Source organism: Pleurodeles waltl, chromosome 6 (assembly GCF_031143425.1).
Source record: "Pleurodeles waltl isolate 20211129_DDA chromosome 6, aPleWal1.hap1.20221129, whole genome shotgun sequence".
Lineage (NCBI taxonomy): Eukaryota > Metazoa > Chordata > Amphibia > Caudata > Salamandridae > Pleurodeles > Pleurodeles waltl.
Window position 1 is genome coordinate 1,254,684,445 of NC_090445.1, and position 18,344 is coordinate 1,254,702,788.

Genomic DNA, 18,344 nt, shown 5'->3' on the forward strand with positions numbered 1-18,344 from the left:
TGGGGCTTGACCATGAGGTCAATGTCCATTGTCTTCAGAGAGTACAGATGGAGAGTGCTAGGGTGAGGAGCCACGTTAATCAAGGAAAAAAGGTACTGAACTGTGAAGCAGAATGGGGGTGCAGTGATGAGGGAGTTGAAGGGTACAGTTTTAGTCTGAACAGCAGAAGCACTAAGAACCTAGGTGACCAAAAGCCATGCCCAGCAGGGGGGTAGGCCAGCAATGCTGGGTTGGGAGCAGAGCTGGCCCAAGTCCAGGTCCTATGTCAACTCGATGCTGGAATTGGCCAAAGGCCATGCCCAAGGGGGGTTTGTCACCCATGCTGGATTAGGAGCAGGGACTGATGGCAGCTTAGGTTCTGCAACCAATCTCCCACTGTCCATGGGTTTTTGCCACCCACTGTGCGTTGGATGTAGGACTGGCTGCAGGACCATGCAAAGTGGAGAGTTGGCTGCCCTCCGGAAGTCAGCTCCTGCTTTCACCCCACTGACGTCTATGACTGAAAGTATTACTCAGAGAGGATTTTGGCTGAATATGAATAAAAAACACCAGAAATTCACTGAAGAGACCAAAGGTTAAAATTACATTACAGTAAGGCATGCTAATAAGATCTTAATTTGTGTAAATAAACTAAACAATTCACTGAAGCAAACCGATTTTAAAGTGATTTTAGAATTAGGTGTTGAAATAACAAAGAAACTGTTAGAAATGGGGTTCTAGTTGGCTAGGGTATGCACCTCAGCCAGGCAGAACCCACCCACTCTAGTCAGGGCAAGGGAGTTTCACGTCCAAGAGAACCCCAGCTCACCCCCTTGGTAGCTTGGCACGAGCAGTCAGGCCTAACCTGGAGGCAATATGTAAAGCGTTTGCACAACACACCCAACACACGTGACACGCTATCCCCACCACAAAGGAAACACAACAGCCAGTTATATGAAAATATATTGTATTGTACACAACTCAATTATTAGACCAAACATCACATATCAGTAGTATCCTGCTACCTTAGCAGTTGTCAGAATGCTACACATTAGTTACTCTGCAAACTAGCAGTAGTCACATATAACACACAGGTTGCTCAGTATTCTGAAACATAAGCAGTAATCACGAAATACGGTATTACACCAGAGCACTTGACATAAGAATATCATAAACGCCCATAGTAGCAACATTATAAAACATATGGCAAGTCATAGAAACATAATAGGAACACCTACATACATATATAAAGGCACCATAAACAGGTAAGCAATATATGCATCAACAAAGTCTGTAGCAAGAACCTCTGATATATATTGTCCCTTTAAAAGTACCTGGTCTGATGATGAAGGCACCACTAGTGCCTGGAAGATGAAAATACGGTGGCCCCGGTGCTCCTCTATGCCAAACGGGGGCCTCTGCTACTCTGAGACAGAGAAGAGCGGCAAGCACCTCCTCTGTGCTATTAACAGGCCCCTTCAGAGGCCCGCAATTAGGGCCTCAACCGGCCATCACAAGGGGGGCCTAAGTCCTCAAATCAGTGTAGTGGGGAGGGGGGCGCCACGCACCCCCTCCTATTTGCAATGGGCCCTCCTGGGGCACGCAGTCACTAAGGGCCCCCCAAGGCCTCCACTGGCCCTTACAGATGGGGGGAGCCCCACAATGGCACTGGCCACGAGGGGCCCACAAGGGACCTGCAGCCCAGGTGAGCCTCAGGCGAGGCTGCCACCCCACCCGCGATCCCACAAAGAGCCCTCCTGGGCTCGGCAGGCTAGGCAGGCTAAGGAGAGGCGTCCTCCTCTCCTTCCTGCCTTCGGTGGAGTTGCGGCCCGAATCAGGGCCTTCTGGTGCCCCTGGGACACCAATAGGAGCACGCTTGCTCCTGTGTTCGGAAGAAATGTTTCCTTCGTGCCCCGGGGGCACCATGAAGCACGCTTCACTCGTGGTTGGGTCGAACAGCCTCCCCGGGCTGCGAGGGTGATTCCAGGCACCACAGCACTGGAAAGCGCTTCTCCAAAGCACTAAATGAAGGAAAGATGAAGCTCTTCCCAGAGCGCTAGCTTTTGTTGAGTGATGGAGCACTCCATGTGCTTCACAGGGTTTTAGGGGTCAGGGGCCACAGCACCCTGCCCCCGGGGGAGCTGAGTTTCAGAGAAAGGCCCACAGGTGAAGGGGCTCAGCAACAGGCCAGCACAAAGAGGATGCAAGCAAAGGCAGTTCCTTATAGTGACTAATCAGGTCACAGGTCAGCACAGCAGCAGCAGTCCATGGCGGTTTCTGGTGAGTCCTTCTATCCTTCTGTGTCCGGCTCTAAAATGTCTTCAAGAGATTCCAAATTGTGGAGAAAAGTCCCCTGTACTTATACTCAGTCCTTGCAGTGTTTTACAATGGTGGGGAGAGGAGGTTCCAACCAGTTACAACTGTTTCTGGGAGGGCCCCCTCTCTCCTTCAACACAGGCTCAAAACATCAGGGGGTAAACGTCCCTAATGTGTGAGGCCAGGGCACAGCCTTTACAAATGTAGGTGTGCCCTGCCTCTCCCTTCTCTAAGCCCAGGAAGACTATTCAGTATGCAGATGCACCTCTGTGACACCTCCACCCTCCCTGTGTACAGGCTGTCTGAAAAGTATGCACAAAGCCCCAACTGTCACTCTGCCCAGACGTGGATTGGAGTCAAGCTGCAAAACACCAGAGTCATAAGCACAGAGAAATGTGCACTTTCTAAAAGTGGCATTTCTGTCATAGTAATAAAAAATACACCTACACTAGTAAGCAGCATTTATTATCACCATCACAACCATACCAAACACACCAATGCTACCCCTCATAAATCAGACAATACCTCTTACACATAAGGCAGGGCATTTTTAATGCAATCCTATGAGAAGGCAGCACTCACAGCAGTGAGACACCAAGTTAGGCTGTTTGTCACTACCAGGACAGGCCACGTAACCTGGCACATATCCTGCCTTCTACATACATGGCACCCTGCCCATAGGGCTAGCTAGGGTGTACCTTGGGGTGACTTACAGGTAGTAAAAAAGGAGTTCTGGGCTTGGCAAGTATATTTAGATGCCAGGTCCCTGTGGCAGAAAACTTCGCACACAGGCCCTGCGCTAGCATGCCTGAGACAGGTTTGAAAGTCTACTTCAGTGGGTGGCACAAGCAGCGCTGCAGGCCCACTAGAAGTATTTAATTTATGTGGTTAGTTGTGACTGATGCTTTTGCAAATGGCATATTCCGCCTGAATAAAGCACCTGATTTCAGTCCATTTGGCCATTTAGCATTCTACTGCACCAGCACAGTCCTAATGGCAAAGGTATATATGTTTGCAGTGTAACCAGGCTATTCTTTTGTCCAGCGGTGTATGAACGCATTCAATACTGTACAAAGACATTTAAAGTAGTGAGGTGGATATGGTCTACCACTTAAATACAGCTGGGCCGGCAAATGGCTGTGTAGATTACTGTGAAAAAATAGAAAAGCAGTCACTGGGTTTTGCAAGAAACAGAAGAATATCATCCATTTGAGGATTTCATTTTGTGCCAGAATTGCGACCTCTGACATTTTACAAATTCCTACAGAGACCTATTCTATCATTTCTGCATTAAAGACACAGAAAGAGATTCCCTTGAGGAAATAGGCATGATTCCTTTTGGAATACTGCCTTCTGTGTCAATGCTTCCTGCTGATGCATGGAGCATGGCGGGTTATCCATATAAATGTCTCTCACTTTGTCAATAGTTTGTGTACTTAAGTCCCATGAACGAAAATGATAAGACAGGAACAAAATATACATGTGTGGTTTTGTGCAATGACATCAAAGGTGATTTTATGATAATATGGCATTTGATATTCTTCTGACATTGGGCCACTTTTTCACTGACCTATCATTAGGCTTGGTGTGTGGTTGTTACATTCTTCTGTACCTAATAAATTGTCTTAAAGGTTGTTAGACACGTCAGCTCTTGGCATGGTTTCCCCTGTCTTTTTGTTTCTAACCTCCTGATTGTTAGACACGTCAGCTCTTGGCATGGTTTCCCCTGTCTTTTTGTTTCTAACCTCCTGATTTTGAACCTGTGCTGAATTTAGTTTTCACTGGCTTTAGGACTCTAGGCACTTTACCACTGCTGACCAGTACTAAAGTGCAAATCCTCCCTGTCTAAATTGTATTGGTGATTGGTTTATCAATGATTGCCATATCTGACTTGCTAGTAAATCCCTAGTGAAGTGCAAAATGTGGGCCCAGGGCCTGTAAATCAAATACTACTAGTGGGCCTGCAGCACTGATTGTGCCACTGACATGAGAAGCCCTGTAAACATGCCTCAGACCTGTCACTGCAGTGTCTGTATATGCAGTCTTAAACTGCCATTTCTTCCTGGTCAGTGTACCCACTTGCCAGGCCCAATACTTCCCTTTTACTACATGTAAGTCATTCCTAAAATAGGCCCAATGCAGTTCCCTAGGCAGGGTGTGGTGTGTTTAAAAGGTAGGACATGTACTGGTCTGCTTTACATGCCCTGTTAGTGAAATACGGTTACATTTGGTTTTCACTATTGCAAAGTCTATCTCTTCCATAGTGTAACATGGGGATTGCCTTGAAATATCTTTTGAGTGTAACTTCCTATTGGGAGCAGATAGAGATAAGGAATTTTGGGTCTCTGAACTCATACTTTAAAAATACATCTTTTGGTGAAGCTGGTTTTTGAACTGTGAGTATAAAAAGGCAACTTTTAGAAAGTGCATTTTCTTGCTTAATCATTCTGTGCCTCTGCCTGTCTGCTGAATACACATCTGGGTCAGCAGGACAGTTGAGCTGTTTGTGCTTTCATTCTAGACAGCCACACAAAAGGAGCTGAGGTGTACCCTGCATACCCTGATGGGTCTTCTTGAGCTAGAGTGGTGGGAGGAGCTGACACACCTGAATAAGGCAGTGTCTTTCCTCACACAAATCAGTCTCCAACCCCCAGGAGTGTGTTTGGGGCAGAGAAAGGAAGGGTCCTGTGCATTACAAAGACTTTTCTTTGAAGTTTGCCTACTTCAAAGACAGAAATGGGTATAAACACTGGCACTCTGACACCACATAGTTAGAATCCTTCTGGACTAAGGAAATTATGCAGGAAGAAGAGCTAGATGCTGCTGTAGGGACTACCACTCTGCCTGTTGCTTTATTGTGCTGGCCTGCTGCCCACTGCTTCTGTCCTAGGAGTGAAAGGACTGGACTTGACTTTCTATATTCTGCTTCCAAGGTTCTCCAAGGGCTTGGACTGAGCTTGTCTCCTGTTAGGAAATCTCAGGGACATCAAAGACTTCACCTGCCAGCGCCTTGGCTCTTTTGCTGAGTCCTGACTTGACATGTGGTGTAAAATCCAGTTACTGGACCCTTGGAGTGAGTTCTGGTGTAACAATAAAGAAAGTAGTGCACCAACGTCCAGAGCGACTTTGGACCCGGTGCTGCTATCTGACCCCGCACCGCTGCCGGCATCAGAGTTGTGGTTCCCGCTGAGTGCAACAACTGCGACCTACAATGCAGGCCCGATGCCACCACAGCACCTCTGAAGCCCCGGCACAGGGTGAGTCCTAGTGGCGTGTCACCGACATCCATGGCACCTGACTCCGCCACAGCACCTCTGGCCCCATGGTGTAATCGCGACACCTCACATCTTGATCTGCTGGATTCTTCGACCCCACCTTATCACAAGGAACTGTTGCCTGGCTGCCAATGCTGCATCACCTCCTCTGCAACCGTAAGGAACCAATACTACACCTATCCTGCGTAGCAGCAAGGAACCAATGCCTCACCTCCCCATTGGCAGTAGGGAACCCATGCCCCACCTGCTCCAGCAACAACCCCCCCCCCCCGACTCCATGGACCATCTTTGTTTCCTCATCGGTTTCCAAAGTACTGTAACTGGGGTCTACACGACTCCATGGCCAGCCCGCTCACTCGCAGGTGGCGCCAGACTGTTGGAAGCAACTCTGTCAAGCCATTTTGATAGCCCCAGGTGGAACTGTTGTGGTTCTTAGTGCTATACTACATTTAATCTATGAATATTCACTTGTGCATGTTGAATTTTTGTCACTTTGATCTTGTTTTACTCAGATACATTTTGGCTATGTGTAGGAAAGTACCATCTTGCCTGGCATGTTACCCCCATATTTCACTGTATATATGTTGTTTTAGTGTATGTGTCACTGGGACCCTGCCAGCCAGGGCCCCAGTGCTCATAAGTGTGCCTTGTATGTGTTCCCTGTGTGATGACTAACTGTCTCACGGAGGCTCTGCTAACCAGAACATCAGTGGTTATGCTCTCTCTGCTTTCTAAATTGTCACTAACAGGCTAGTGACCAATTTCACCAATTCACATTGGCATACTGGAACACCCTTATAATTCCCTAGTATATGGTACTGAGGTACCCAGGGTATTGGGGTTCCAGGAGATCCCTATGGGCTGCAGCATTTCTTTTGCCACCCATAGGGAGATCTGACAATTCTTACACGGGCCTGCCAGAGCAGCCTGAGTGAAATAACGTCCACGTTATTTCACAGCCATTTACCACTGCACTTAAGTAACTTATAAGTCACCTATATGTCTAACCTTCACCTGGTGAAGGTTGAGTGCAAAGTTACTTAGTGTGAGGGCACACTGGCACTAGCCAAGGTGCCCCCACATCGTTCAGGGCAAATTCCCCGGACTTTGTGAGTGCAGGGACACCATTACACGCGTGCACTGTACATAGATCTCTACCTATGTACATCGTCACAATGGTAACTCTGAACATGGCCATGTAATATGTCTAGGCTCATGGAATTGTCACCCCAATGCCATTCTGGCATTGGGGGGACAATTCCATGATCCCCGGGGTCTCTAGCACAGAAGCTGGGTACTGCCAAACTGCCTTTCCCGTGGTTTCACTGCAGCCTCTGCTGCAGTCAACCCCTCAGACAGGTTTCTGCCCTCCTGGGGTCCAGCCAGGCCTGGCCTAGGAGGGCAGAACAAAGGACTTCCTCAGAGAGAGGGTGTTACACCCTCTCCCTTTGGAAATAGGTGTCAGGGCTGGGGAGGAGTAGCCTCCCCCAGCCTCTGGAAATGCTTTGATGGGCACAGATGGTGCCCATCTCTGCATAAACCAGTCTACATCGGTTCAGGGATCCCCCAGCCCTGCTCTGGCGTGAAACTGGACAAAGGAAAGGGGAGTGACCACTCCCCTGACCTGCACCTCCCAGGGGAGGTGCCCAGAGCTCCTCCAGCGTGCCCCAGACCTCTGCCATCTTGGATTCAGAGGTGTGCTGGCACACTGGACTGCTCTGAGTGGCCAGGGCCAGCAGGTGACGTCAGAGACTCCTTCTGATAGGCTCTTACCTGTGTTACTAGCCTATCCTCCTTCCTAGTGGCCAAACCTCCTTTTCTGGCTATTTAGGGTCTCTGCTTTGGGGAATTCTTCAGATACCGAATGCAAGAGCTCACCAGAGTTCCTCTGCATCTCTCTCGTCACCTTCTGCCAAAGGATTGACCGCTGACTGCTCAGGACGCCTGCAAAACCGCAACAAAGTAGCAAAGATGACTACTGCAACCTTGTATCGCTTCATCCTGCCGGCTTTCTCGCCTGTTTCCTGGTGGTGCATGCTCTGGGGGTAGCCTGCCTCCTTCTTGCACCAGGAGCTCTGAAGAAATCTCCAGTGGGTCGAAGGAATCTTCCCCCTGCACCCGCAGGCAACAAAAGACTGCATCACCGGTCCTCTGGGTCCCCTCTCAGAACGACGAGCGTGGTCCCTGGAACTCAGCAACTCTGTCCAAGTGACTCCCACAGTCCCGTGACTCTTCAGTCCAAGTTTGGTGGAGGTAAGTCCTTGCCTCCCCACGCTAGACTGCATTGCTGGGTACCGCGTGATTTGCAGCTGCTACGGCTCCTGTGCACTCTTCCAGGATTTCCTTCATGCACAGCCAAGCCTGGGTGCCCAACACTCTAACCTGCAGTGCACAATCTTCTGAGTTGTCCTCCGGCGTCGTGGGACTCCCTTTTCTGACTTCGGGTGGACTCCGGTTCACTCCTCTTCCAAGTGCCTGTTCCGGTACTTCTGCGGGTGCTGCCTGTTTCTGTGAGGGCTCCCTGACTTGCTGGGTGCCCCCTCTATCTCCTCATCCAAGCGGCGACATCCTGGTCCCTCCTGGGCCACAGCAGCACCCAAAAACCCTAACTGCGGCCCTTGCAGCTAGCAAGGCTTGCTTGCGGTCTTTCTGCATGGGAACACCTCTGCAAGCTTCTTCACGATGTGGGACATCCATCCTCCAAAGGGGAAGTTCCTAGTCTTCTTCGTTCTTGCAGAATCCACAGTTTCTACCATCCAGTGGCAGCTTCCTTGCACCCTCAGCTGGCATTTCCTGGGCATCTGCCCTATCTCGACATTGTCGCGACTCTTGGACTTGGTCCCCTTGTTTCACAGGTACTCAGGTCCGAAAATCCACTGTTGTTGCATTGCTGGTGTTGGTCTTCCTTGCAGAATCCCCCTATCACGAATTCTGTGCTCTCTGGGGGTTATAGGTGCACTTTACACCTACTTTTCAGGGTCTTGGGGTGGGCTATTTTTCTAACCCTCACTGTTTTCTTACAGTCCCAGCGACCCTCTACAAGCTCACATAGGTTTGGGGTCCATTCGTGGTTCGCATTCCACTTTTGGAGTGTATGGTTTGTGTTGCCCCTATACCTATGTGCTCCTATTGCAATCTACTGTAACTTTACATTGCTTGCATTACTTCCTTTTGCTATTACTGCATATTTTTGGTATTGTGTACATATATCTTGTGTATATTTGACATCCTCATACTGAGGGTACTCACTGAGATACTTTTGGCATATTGTTCTCAAAATAAAGTACCTTTATTTTTAGTATATCTGTGTATTTTGTTTTCTTATGATATTGTGCATATGACACAAGTGGTATAGTAGGAGCTTTGCATGTCTCCTAGTTCAGCCTAAGCTGCTCTGCTATAGCTACCTTCTACCTTTAACAGTGTTACCGTCCGCTGGCCCAGCGGAAATGTCACATCAACATTGCAGCCGGCTCGTAATAGAGCCGGCGGCAATGCTGATGTGCAGCGGGTGCAGTAGCACCCGTCGCGCATTTCACTGCCCGAAATTCGGGCAGTGAAATGCGCAACAGGGCTATGCCTGGGGGCCCCTGCACTGCCCATGCCAAGTGCATGGGCAGTGCAGGGGCCCCCAGGGGCACCCTAAGTCCCCTTACCGCCGGCCTTTCCATGGCAGTGTGTACCGCCATGGACAGGCCGGCGGTCGGGGACTCACCGCTGCCCTGGGGATTATGACCGCCAGGCGGAATCCTGGCGGCAAAGTGGAGGGGCCGGCGGTATGGCCGTGGCTTTTCCGCCACGGTCATAATTGCTGGCGGAACACCGCCAGCCTGTTGACGGTGTTACCGCCAACATACCGCCGGCTGCCAGGGTCATAATGACCCCCTATGTTTCTAAACTGGTTTGGAGTCCTTTTGTAGTGTTTTACACATTGCCTCTGAGATAAGACGGACTGCTCATGCCAAGCTACCAAGGGAGGGAGCATGGGTTATCTTAGCTGTGTGATTCCCTTACCCTGACTAGAGTGAGGGTCCCTACTTGGGCAGGGTGCAAACCACTGCCAAATAGAGACCCCATTTCTAACAAAGGTAAATAATGTTTGATAAAGTTTCAGACGTGTTAAAAAATGTATCCAGTTCGTCACTGAGTATAACTCCAGCATAAAGTTAATTATAGCTCCAAGATGAGGGGAAATGTAAACTTGTTTTTCTTCAGTGGTTGCAACTGAAATTTGCTGTGCTGATTTGTGCAACAAACTGCATAAAAGAGAAAAAATAGTCCTCTATTGTTACCTGGAGAGCACAAAGATGTACCCTCTCTCTAAAAGTCCATATTGCACAGCTCCGTTCCTCCCCAATTTAACGGATTCCGAGTTCCAGGCAGAAAAGAAATTTGGGGATGCTAAGGGATAATGATTATGGTGATAGACTATGAGAGAAGTCCTAAAACAGAATCGCATTACTGAACAGATTGGGCAGGATAATGTATTATCCCTAGGAGGTGAACCCTAGTAATCAGATGTCCCAGAAATTCTCACGCAACATTGCTTGACCTGTGAGTACCACTGGTGTAAACCACCAATTCCATACCACATAGTAATAGGGATAGTAGGAACCATTGGTGAACTTTGACGGCATCCCCAGAGTTTCCTTTAAATTATACAATGGGTTTGATTACAAGTATCTCAGAGGAATAATCCGAATTTATCACACCTGATAAAATCTGACATACAGTGGTATTGCATTTACATGGTTTACCTCCTTCCCTTATTTTTCCCTTAATGAGAAATAAAATGTAGATTTTGATGCTTACTGCACCACAATCCTCATGTCCTGGTAATTTCTGTCCCCTTTTCACATGCTGGAACTTAACATGGGGTTCAACCAAAATAATAACAAGCATTCACTGGATGCGATAAACATTGCATACATGGTAATTCAGACCTCTACACAAATAGGGATTTGTGCAGGGGTCAAAATGTTAAGGGGTACTCATAATTAGGTAGAGCATGTCCATCATTGTTTAGAATGATGGGGCCATCATGAGGAATGAAATTAGCAGTATGGGAAGAATTGCAAGTGGTCACTCAGCAATGTCATTGATTGTGTTAAAGGTAGCTATCAAATCAAGGCGAGGCAATTACGACAGTCGCTCTTCTCCTGAACTAGCTGAAAAACCATCTTAACCAGCCAAATATGCAGCCAAGTAAGTGAACTAACCTAATGGATGGCTATCCAATGAGGCAGTGTTCTTCAGAGAAGAAAGGAGGGGCCGAATCACCCTACGAACCTGGGCAAACTAAAAGCAAAAGACAAATGGGGTCTCTATAGGGATCTGTAAGCTATACCATGCGAGGGGAGTGGCTCAGTCCAAAAGGTTTGCAGTTGACCAAATTCTTGGATCAATTACTATATATGGATTGATGAACTCTGTAAGATGCAGTGGCCAATGTGGTTCGAACCCTTCCTTTTGGACCTCCCCAGGACATAAAACAATGACGTAGGACCCAAACAGATTTTCCAGAATGTAGCCATTCTAAACATCTGTAGATCACCAGATCGTGCAACAAACAAAGCTGACCAGAGATAGCCGACAGCCAGTGAAGTGAATTCATCCTCAACTTAATATGTCTACAGATGAGTTTCAAAGACTAGACTGGTAATTATGTGCACACAGAGGTCTGTACATTAAATCCAACATCGCCACAAGTTTGTGTCTGCGCTTTCCTGTCTGTGTCTTGGCCAGATGGCAATGACCATCCCGCTCCTACTTCTTTAGGGTCAAGCTTATTGAATTGATGGAACTACTTTGAGGGGGACTCTTTTTAGCAAAAGACTAGGAGACACCTACTACTGCAATTGATAACAAGGACTATCGCTTAAGCGTTGGATATTCTTTTTTTACAAAAAATTGTGTTGTATGTCTTTTTCTGTTTTTGTGTATTACTATACTTATTGATTTGTTGCACAAAATTCGGAACAGTGAGATACTGTGGACATTAAAATAAAGCTAAGCAAATTTTGTTGCATTAAGAATTACTTGTTATTCCATTAGTGAGCAGCGCCACTATTGTTGAACCCACAGAGGTATAGCTGACGGATCCCTGTGGAAACCCCATTTCTCTTTTGCTACTCAAGAAGGTAAGATGCCCAGAAAGAAGGAAGAGGGAGATTGGCAATTTGTTACCAGCTCTGTGATTTAAATGGACCCTGCTTAGACTTGGTTACTTGTATAACATAAATGTTATCACAGTTGTTTGTTTCTGTTTGCAGGGTCTGTTTCATTCTAGACTTTTGCATTGGGGGTTTCAGTCATTGTATACTGTAGAAATGGTAGTTGTGAATCCCTTGTTTACTTGCAGGCAATCCCATTATTCCAGTCCCCTCTTCCTCTTTAAAGTCCTTCACTACATCATGACCCCCTCCCAGACACCTTCTATCATACAAGTTGCTCCATACTTAACCGACCATAATCTGTTTTTAATTCCTATGAGTATGCCAGCCAGTTATACACTGGAACGTTGGCTTGTAAATTCAAGCTCTTGTAAATGTAGTCCAGGTAAGCATTTTCCTCTCCCCGTAGATACGTGATCAAAAACAGATGAAGCGTCGTGTAGTAGAAACACCTCCACCTACCCCCACTGGCCCTCCAAACCACAGGGAGATCCTGTTTGCAACGATCTCTCCTTTCTCTACATGTTTTAAACATTTGAGAATCCTTGGCAGTCACTGTGTCAATCACCTGCAACTGGGACCTTTTCCCGATCCATTTGGGACATGGACGGTGCATGTACATCTGCCTTCTTTATGGGCAGTAAGATATGTGCGGGATGTATGTGCTGTGTGTGACTGTGGCAGCCCAGGAATCCATTCTAATTATCTGTACGAGTGGTAATGAAGTTGAAGGTTAGAGAGAGCCTGCCAGACAGCAAGGTCAATTGCAGACACTTGTGCCGAGTAGAGGATTTACAGGGCCCATTTATATTGTGTTATAATACCCCGCATCCCTACAGACATTAGAACAGAAAGACAGTTGCTTCACCAGTCTGGGAGCAACACAGCCGGTCTTATGGAATACACATACTCTTAATATGGGACAAAAATTATAATCATTGAGCGTATGTAATGATAGACTTTAGCAGCCCAAGAATCCATTTTTCTGTACATGAGTAATACCTAAGATGGAAGTTGAAGAGAGCCTGTCAGACTACAATGTAAATTGCAGGGCTCATCCAAAGCTTTCTTCGGGTCTTTTGTGATGGACCAGACTCTGGGATGTTGGGGATTGCAGACATGGGTTCCTTTATCATATAAGAAAAGCATCCTTCCTGGACCATTCTTTCTTAGAGATGACACTTACAACTAGATTGAGAAACGGTTCAGTGGGGAAACCTTTGCCTAATTCACTGCTTTGTTTTGGGTTTGCCCTGAAAAACAGCTCTCATTGCCTCTCCATCTCCCTACTGACACTAGAAGATGAAGGCTGTGACTTGACAAGTATGGGAAGAACATACCAAGGTCAGGAACTGCCTGAAAGCATTCCAACAGCTGGACTTGGGGAATAAACACTGCAGACTTGTTATAAGTATGGAGGAGAAACTACCTGTTGGTATGCCATAATTTCTCATCTACTAGTATCTGTGGGGACCCACACTAACGGTAACAGAAAAACTCTTCTCTGCTCCAGGGTTGGGATTGTCCCTTGTCCTTTGCTAAATATGAGAATAGGAATCTGGGATTTCTATAACATAGCAGGAAGACCCGTGTTGACTGTGCCTTGAGGAAAGTAACTCACTTACAGCTTGAGGAGGGATAATGGAGGTATACTTGCATGAAGGAGAAGATGCCTAGAAAAGGAGGACAGCAGAAAGATGGGGCAGTGAAGGGTGTGCTTTCGACCAAGGCACTTCTCCAGTGAGCCTATATGCAAAAGCATGGTTACCCCAAAGGAAGCAGAGGCACTTGTGATGTCTTGGCACTCAGGACAATTGCAACCTCATTCAGCAGCTTTATCAGAAGAAGTAGAAGTGTCTCGACGTTTGGTGTTGTACCCAGATTAGAACAATGGTCAGTAGTTACCTATATCTTTGATAACCTTTGTGATCAAGGATGGGCCTTTCACTGTATTTAGTGATGAGTTTGTCTTTTGATCTGAGGAAGATCATCATGAGAAAATGAATCCATCCACAACTCGGGTGAGTAGAGCATGACCGCCCCTCAAAAGTGTTCATATAGCTCTGCCTTCCCTAGCCAGAGGTATACAACTGTGCATAAGATGTGGAGGATGGAAACAGCAACAATACTGCTTTAGCAAAGGCAGTCAGTGCGGCCTCTCCTAGCAAGCTGTGTGTGTTTACACACCAGTGGGAGAGGCACAGCCCCTGCCTCTGGCTGGTAGATTGCACCAGCAGATGGACAGCTGAATGTGCTGCACTCCAAATAATGGTCTTCACACTGATCTATTGACTCAGACATTTGCTAAGGAGAATAGACTTTCAGCAAAATTATTACAAAGTCCTGATAAGGCATGATCCTTTGAAGGAATTGATACATTACAATCAGGGTTGCTAATATTCTGTGTGGTCCCGAAGAAGACCCTGGTGAAGTAAAAATAGGGGGTTGAAACATCGATGTACTGTACTGTTGACTGAAAGTCATTGTAGGTTTTGAAAAGAATATTCAAAGTTAGAGTGTGGCCAAAATGTAATTGTTATCCAGTTGACTTTATTGTTCTTTTGTAAATAACACATGTTCACTGTTAATCACTAGACACGATTTTCTTTTTGTTACACCTACATGTTAGATAGTTTGTGTATAATCAAATATTATACAAATACAATTATATGTATATCTTCACTTTATAAGATAATCTGTGACGCAAGGGGGGCTTATGGTTAAAGCTTCTTCTGAGGGAACCATTATTCTTGTTGCTGGTCCAGCTGGCAGACGCAAACTCTGCCTGCTGGGGACTAATGAAAGATACAGTGCAAGAGTGAAACATTGCGGGGAGAACTTTTGGCCCAATTTAGAACTCGGCGTATGGGTTACTCCTTCACAATGTGATGGATATCCTGTCTGCCAAAATCTAAATACCATTACATCCAATGGGATTTGAATTTCGGCTGACGGTAAATGCATCATCGTTGTGATGGAGTAACCCGTCCGTGCTAAATTAGGCCCTTTTACTTTGAAACGCATCACTCACTACCAAGAACCTATCCACAATCACTTTGGAGGTAGATGGAAAGCTCAGAGGGGTGTAAACAAATCCTTACCCACAACTTTACGCGGGAGGGCAAAATGTGTCCTGCCTTGCTCTGGATGTATCTGTGTGACGTCTTAAAACAAGGAGCTGCGTAGGCCAATACCTGGTGCTTCCCTCTCACTGTGGTTACTCCCTTGCTGACCAAGTACCACTTTGTACCTTCTGTCTTTTATGCACACTATTGTGTTGTTGTGTGATAAAATTAAGTATATTTTTCCTGTAATGAAATGTACTGGCTGGACAATGACTTAATGATTTTTATTACATGCTGTATTGTGTTCTGAGTTACTACCCCATACCACGTGTTTCAATAAGCCTTTGACTGATTGACATCTACTCTACGGATCAAGTGCTAAAGGAGTATATTTTGTGTTCAGCTTTGGGCTCCATGGTAAAGTAAGTACTAAGACACCAGCAGTAAAAAACTCCCATGGTTCCAATTTGAGCCCTGTAACCCTTGATTGACCTGGGACCCATGAGGAAAGTTCCCCCAGCTTGTGAAAAGTGCACTAGCAGGAGGGTATGACCATCTCTGCAAGACTGGTGAGACAGTGAGGCCCATATTTATACTTTTTTAGCGCCGCATTTGTGTCATTTTTTACGCAAAAGCGGCGCAAACCTGCAAATTACAATTGTATTTTGTAAGTTTGCGCCGTTTTTGCATAAAAAAGTATAAATATGGGCCTGAATGTGTTAGATAAGATACAACGGACATGTGATTGGTCAAACTGCCTGTCAATCTCTGCTCTGTATTTTTGATGAAATGAGAAAGAGAATCAACACTACAACTTAGTAAATAGTTGTATAAGCTGAGAGAACGCTAGTAATCTTCGATTTTATGTGTTAATGAACTGTAGCTGACAGCATCTGCCAAGAGGTTCATCTTAGGATCTTCACATTAAAGCATAATACAAGGTACTATTTTACTGTATGGCAGCAAGCCCTCCTCTACAGCCAGTGTCAACCAGCAACCTCAGTAATGGACTCATTAGAACCAAAACAAATACACATATAACCTTACGGGTACAAACCACTGTAAGGAAAAATAAGGGAGACAACAAAAAATAGAAATGCAGTACCACAATTCTACTGCCTGCTTTTTTTGTTAAAAAAAAAAAAAAGAGCTAACCATAAACCCAGGAGGGCTTGGAATAAATTCACAATTGAACAATGGCACCCATTGGTATTTTAAAGACATAATTGAAAATATAACAGGCTAAATAATCCATGGCACTCAATGCAATCTCTGACCACATTGAGATTAGATCAGTTGTTTATTAAATTTATTTCAAAAACATATGAAAAACATTCTTCATCATTACATAAAAGCAAAACAAATTAAGGATGTGGAATGGTGGTCTGATAAGGAGTACTGAAAGGGAGTAACTAATAAGACCTTGCGCCCGAAGTAATGGAAAGGAGGGCATGCATTGTTTGGCCAATGTAGATCTTTGGGCATGGACACCATATGCAGGAGATGACATTATGGGTGTTGCAGTTAAAAAATGCTTCAGCTCCACAATAATATTACCATGTGCAAAGGTTTTATTGTTGTGCGTAAATTTGAATGAGTTCATTTTTTCTGTACATGTCCCTTTTTGTTGGTCCATCATAGCTGGATTAATTCCACTGTGATATCCTTTCCCTGAATAAGGTACTCTTATTCTTTCAAGGTACCACATTATTTTTCAAATGTGAGACTGATACATTCATTCCCATTAATTCAGGTGCAAGGTAGTATTAACTACTCCCTTTCAATACTCTTTATCAGACCACCCTTTCATATCCTTAATTTATTTCGTCATTTTGATTCAGGTGCTCTTCGCATTGCTTCTTTTCCTGATGAGACCCGGTCAACTTTCTGGATCGAAATGACCTCGCCGCAATTAACCAGTAAACACTTTATAATATGTGTCCCAAAGAAGACCAAAAGACTCCTTTTTCACTACAGTTGTTTGTTAAAAAGAAACACACTTTCACTTGCTCTATATATTGTTGTTGTGGTTCTTTAATCCACTAGTGACACTGTGCACTAGCTTTTAGGTGATGATGAAGAGTGTTTTTTCCATATGATTTAGAAACAACTTGGGTAAACAACTGATTTCATCTCTAAGTAGTTAGAGATTGCATTAAGTGCTGTGGGTTATTTAAAGTTATATTTTCATTTATATCTTCAAATAATGCCTGGGTGTGCCATTGTTCAATTGCGTCTTTCTTTCTTTCCCATGGATTTGGGTGCTGGATGATCTTTGCTTTTTCAGGTTCTCCCATTCTGAAAATCCACAGTTCAAATTCTGTTTATCCCATATTTGTGTTGTTCTTTCCTAGGAACTGGGCATGACAAAAGCAGAACTCTTCCTCATAAAACACTGAAAGAATTTGGAGTGGAAATATGTGGGGAGGGCAGGCTAGAATAATTCTGGACAGAGTCCCCTCACCAAAATCCAGCAATTAAAGGTTTTGTCACCGGAATGTGGAATAACCATAAAGTCACTGTTATACCAGGTTTTCATCCATGTGGTTATCCCTGATTAAAGAAACAAATCTGCTGACATTTTCCACCTGCTCATAGCAGGGGTCACGGAAGTGCATGGTGGGTGTGTAGCCTGCTTTCTTGGGCAGGTGTTGGGGTGGTTGGGGGCCCTGTTTGCCATAGCCTTTGGCCTGAGACTCTGGATGCGGCCTTATGTGCACTCACACTTGGATAGAAGCACATTGTCTGATTCTGACCAGCTACTTTGGGCAAACGGCTAGCAGGGAGCACCCCTGCACCTTGCCGTAAAACAACTTACATCACCTCTGAAAGACCCAAGGGACACAGACATTTCTTGTCCCCACTTACGCACTGCACTATGACTACTTGTTATTGGAAGCACTTAGATGCATAACTAATGACAGATTTTGCGCTATATAAATGATATTTTTTTGTTATTGCAGCTGTGGTTTCTTCTCGAGAACGGGCCAGCGTCATCCCTCCACCCCCACCCGCTGTGAGCTGCACAGGAAAAATAAAATGGCAATGAAAAGCTTTTGTTGCCAGTTTATTTTACCGGTGCAAAGCGCACCAGACAGTGCCATGTTTGGCGTGTCGTCTGCTGCCGATTGGCAGCAGAGGACTGGAGCACTGGCTTGACTGGACGCTCCAAAGTGCACATGTTACTTTGGCCGGCTGTTTTGCACCGGCCAAATTGACATGTGCACTTTGAAGCTCTCCACTCAGCTGTCATAAGACAGCTGGGTACATACACATCACAGGCCCCTAGGGCCTGAAGGAGCGTCAAGCCAGGCTGCTCCATCCAATCCAGGTGCTGCTCTCCTGCTGATTAACAGCATGAGCGCAGCCTCTGGATTGGTTTGGGCAGCTCCTCTGGCATTGACGAGGGAACACCAAGGAAGATGTACAGCCTGTGGGTAAGTGCTGGCTTTTTTTTAAATGTGTAGTGCATGTGTGTGTAATGCATGTATGTGGGAAATACATGTAAGTGGAGTGGTTGTGTTTATTTTGTACTT

The 18,344-nt window shown here is 45.7% G+C and overlaps 1 protein-coding gene across 1 annotated transcript in view; it reads right to left on the bottom strand.

Moving 5' to 3' along the window:
• LOC138300789 (cadherin-23-like) overlaps positions 1 to 18,344 on the bottom strand; it is an 834,147-nt gene that overhangs the window by 485,949 nt on the left and 329,854 nt on the right. The gene's annotated exons all lie outside the window — the stretch shown is intronic.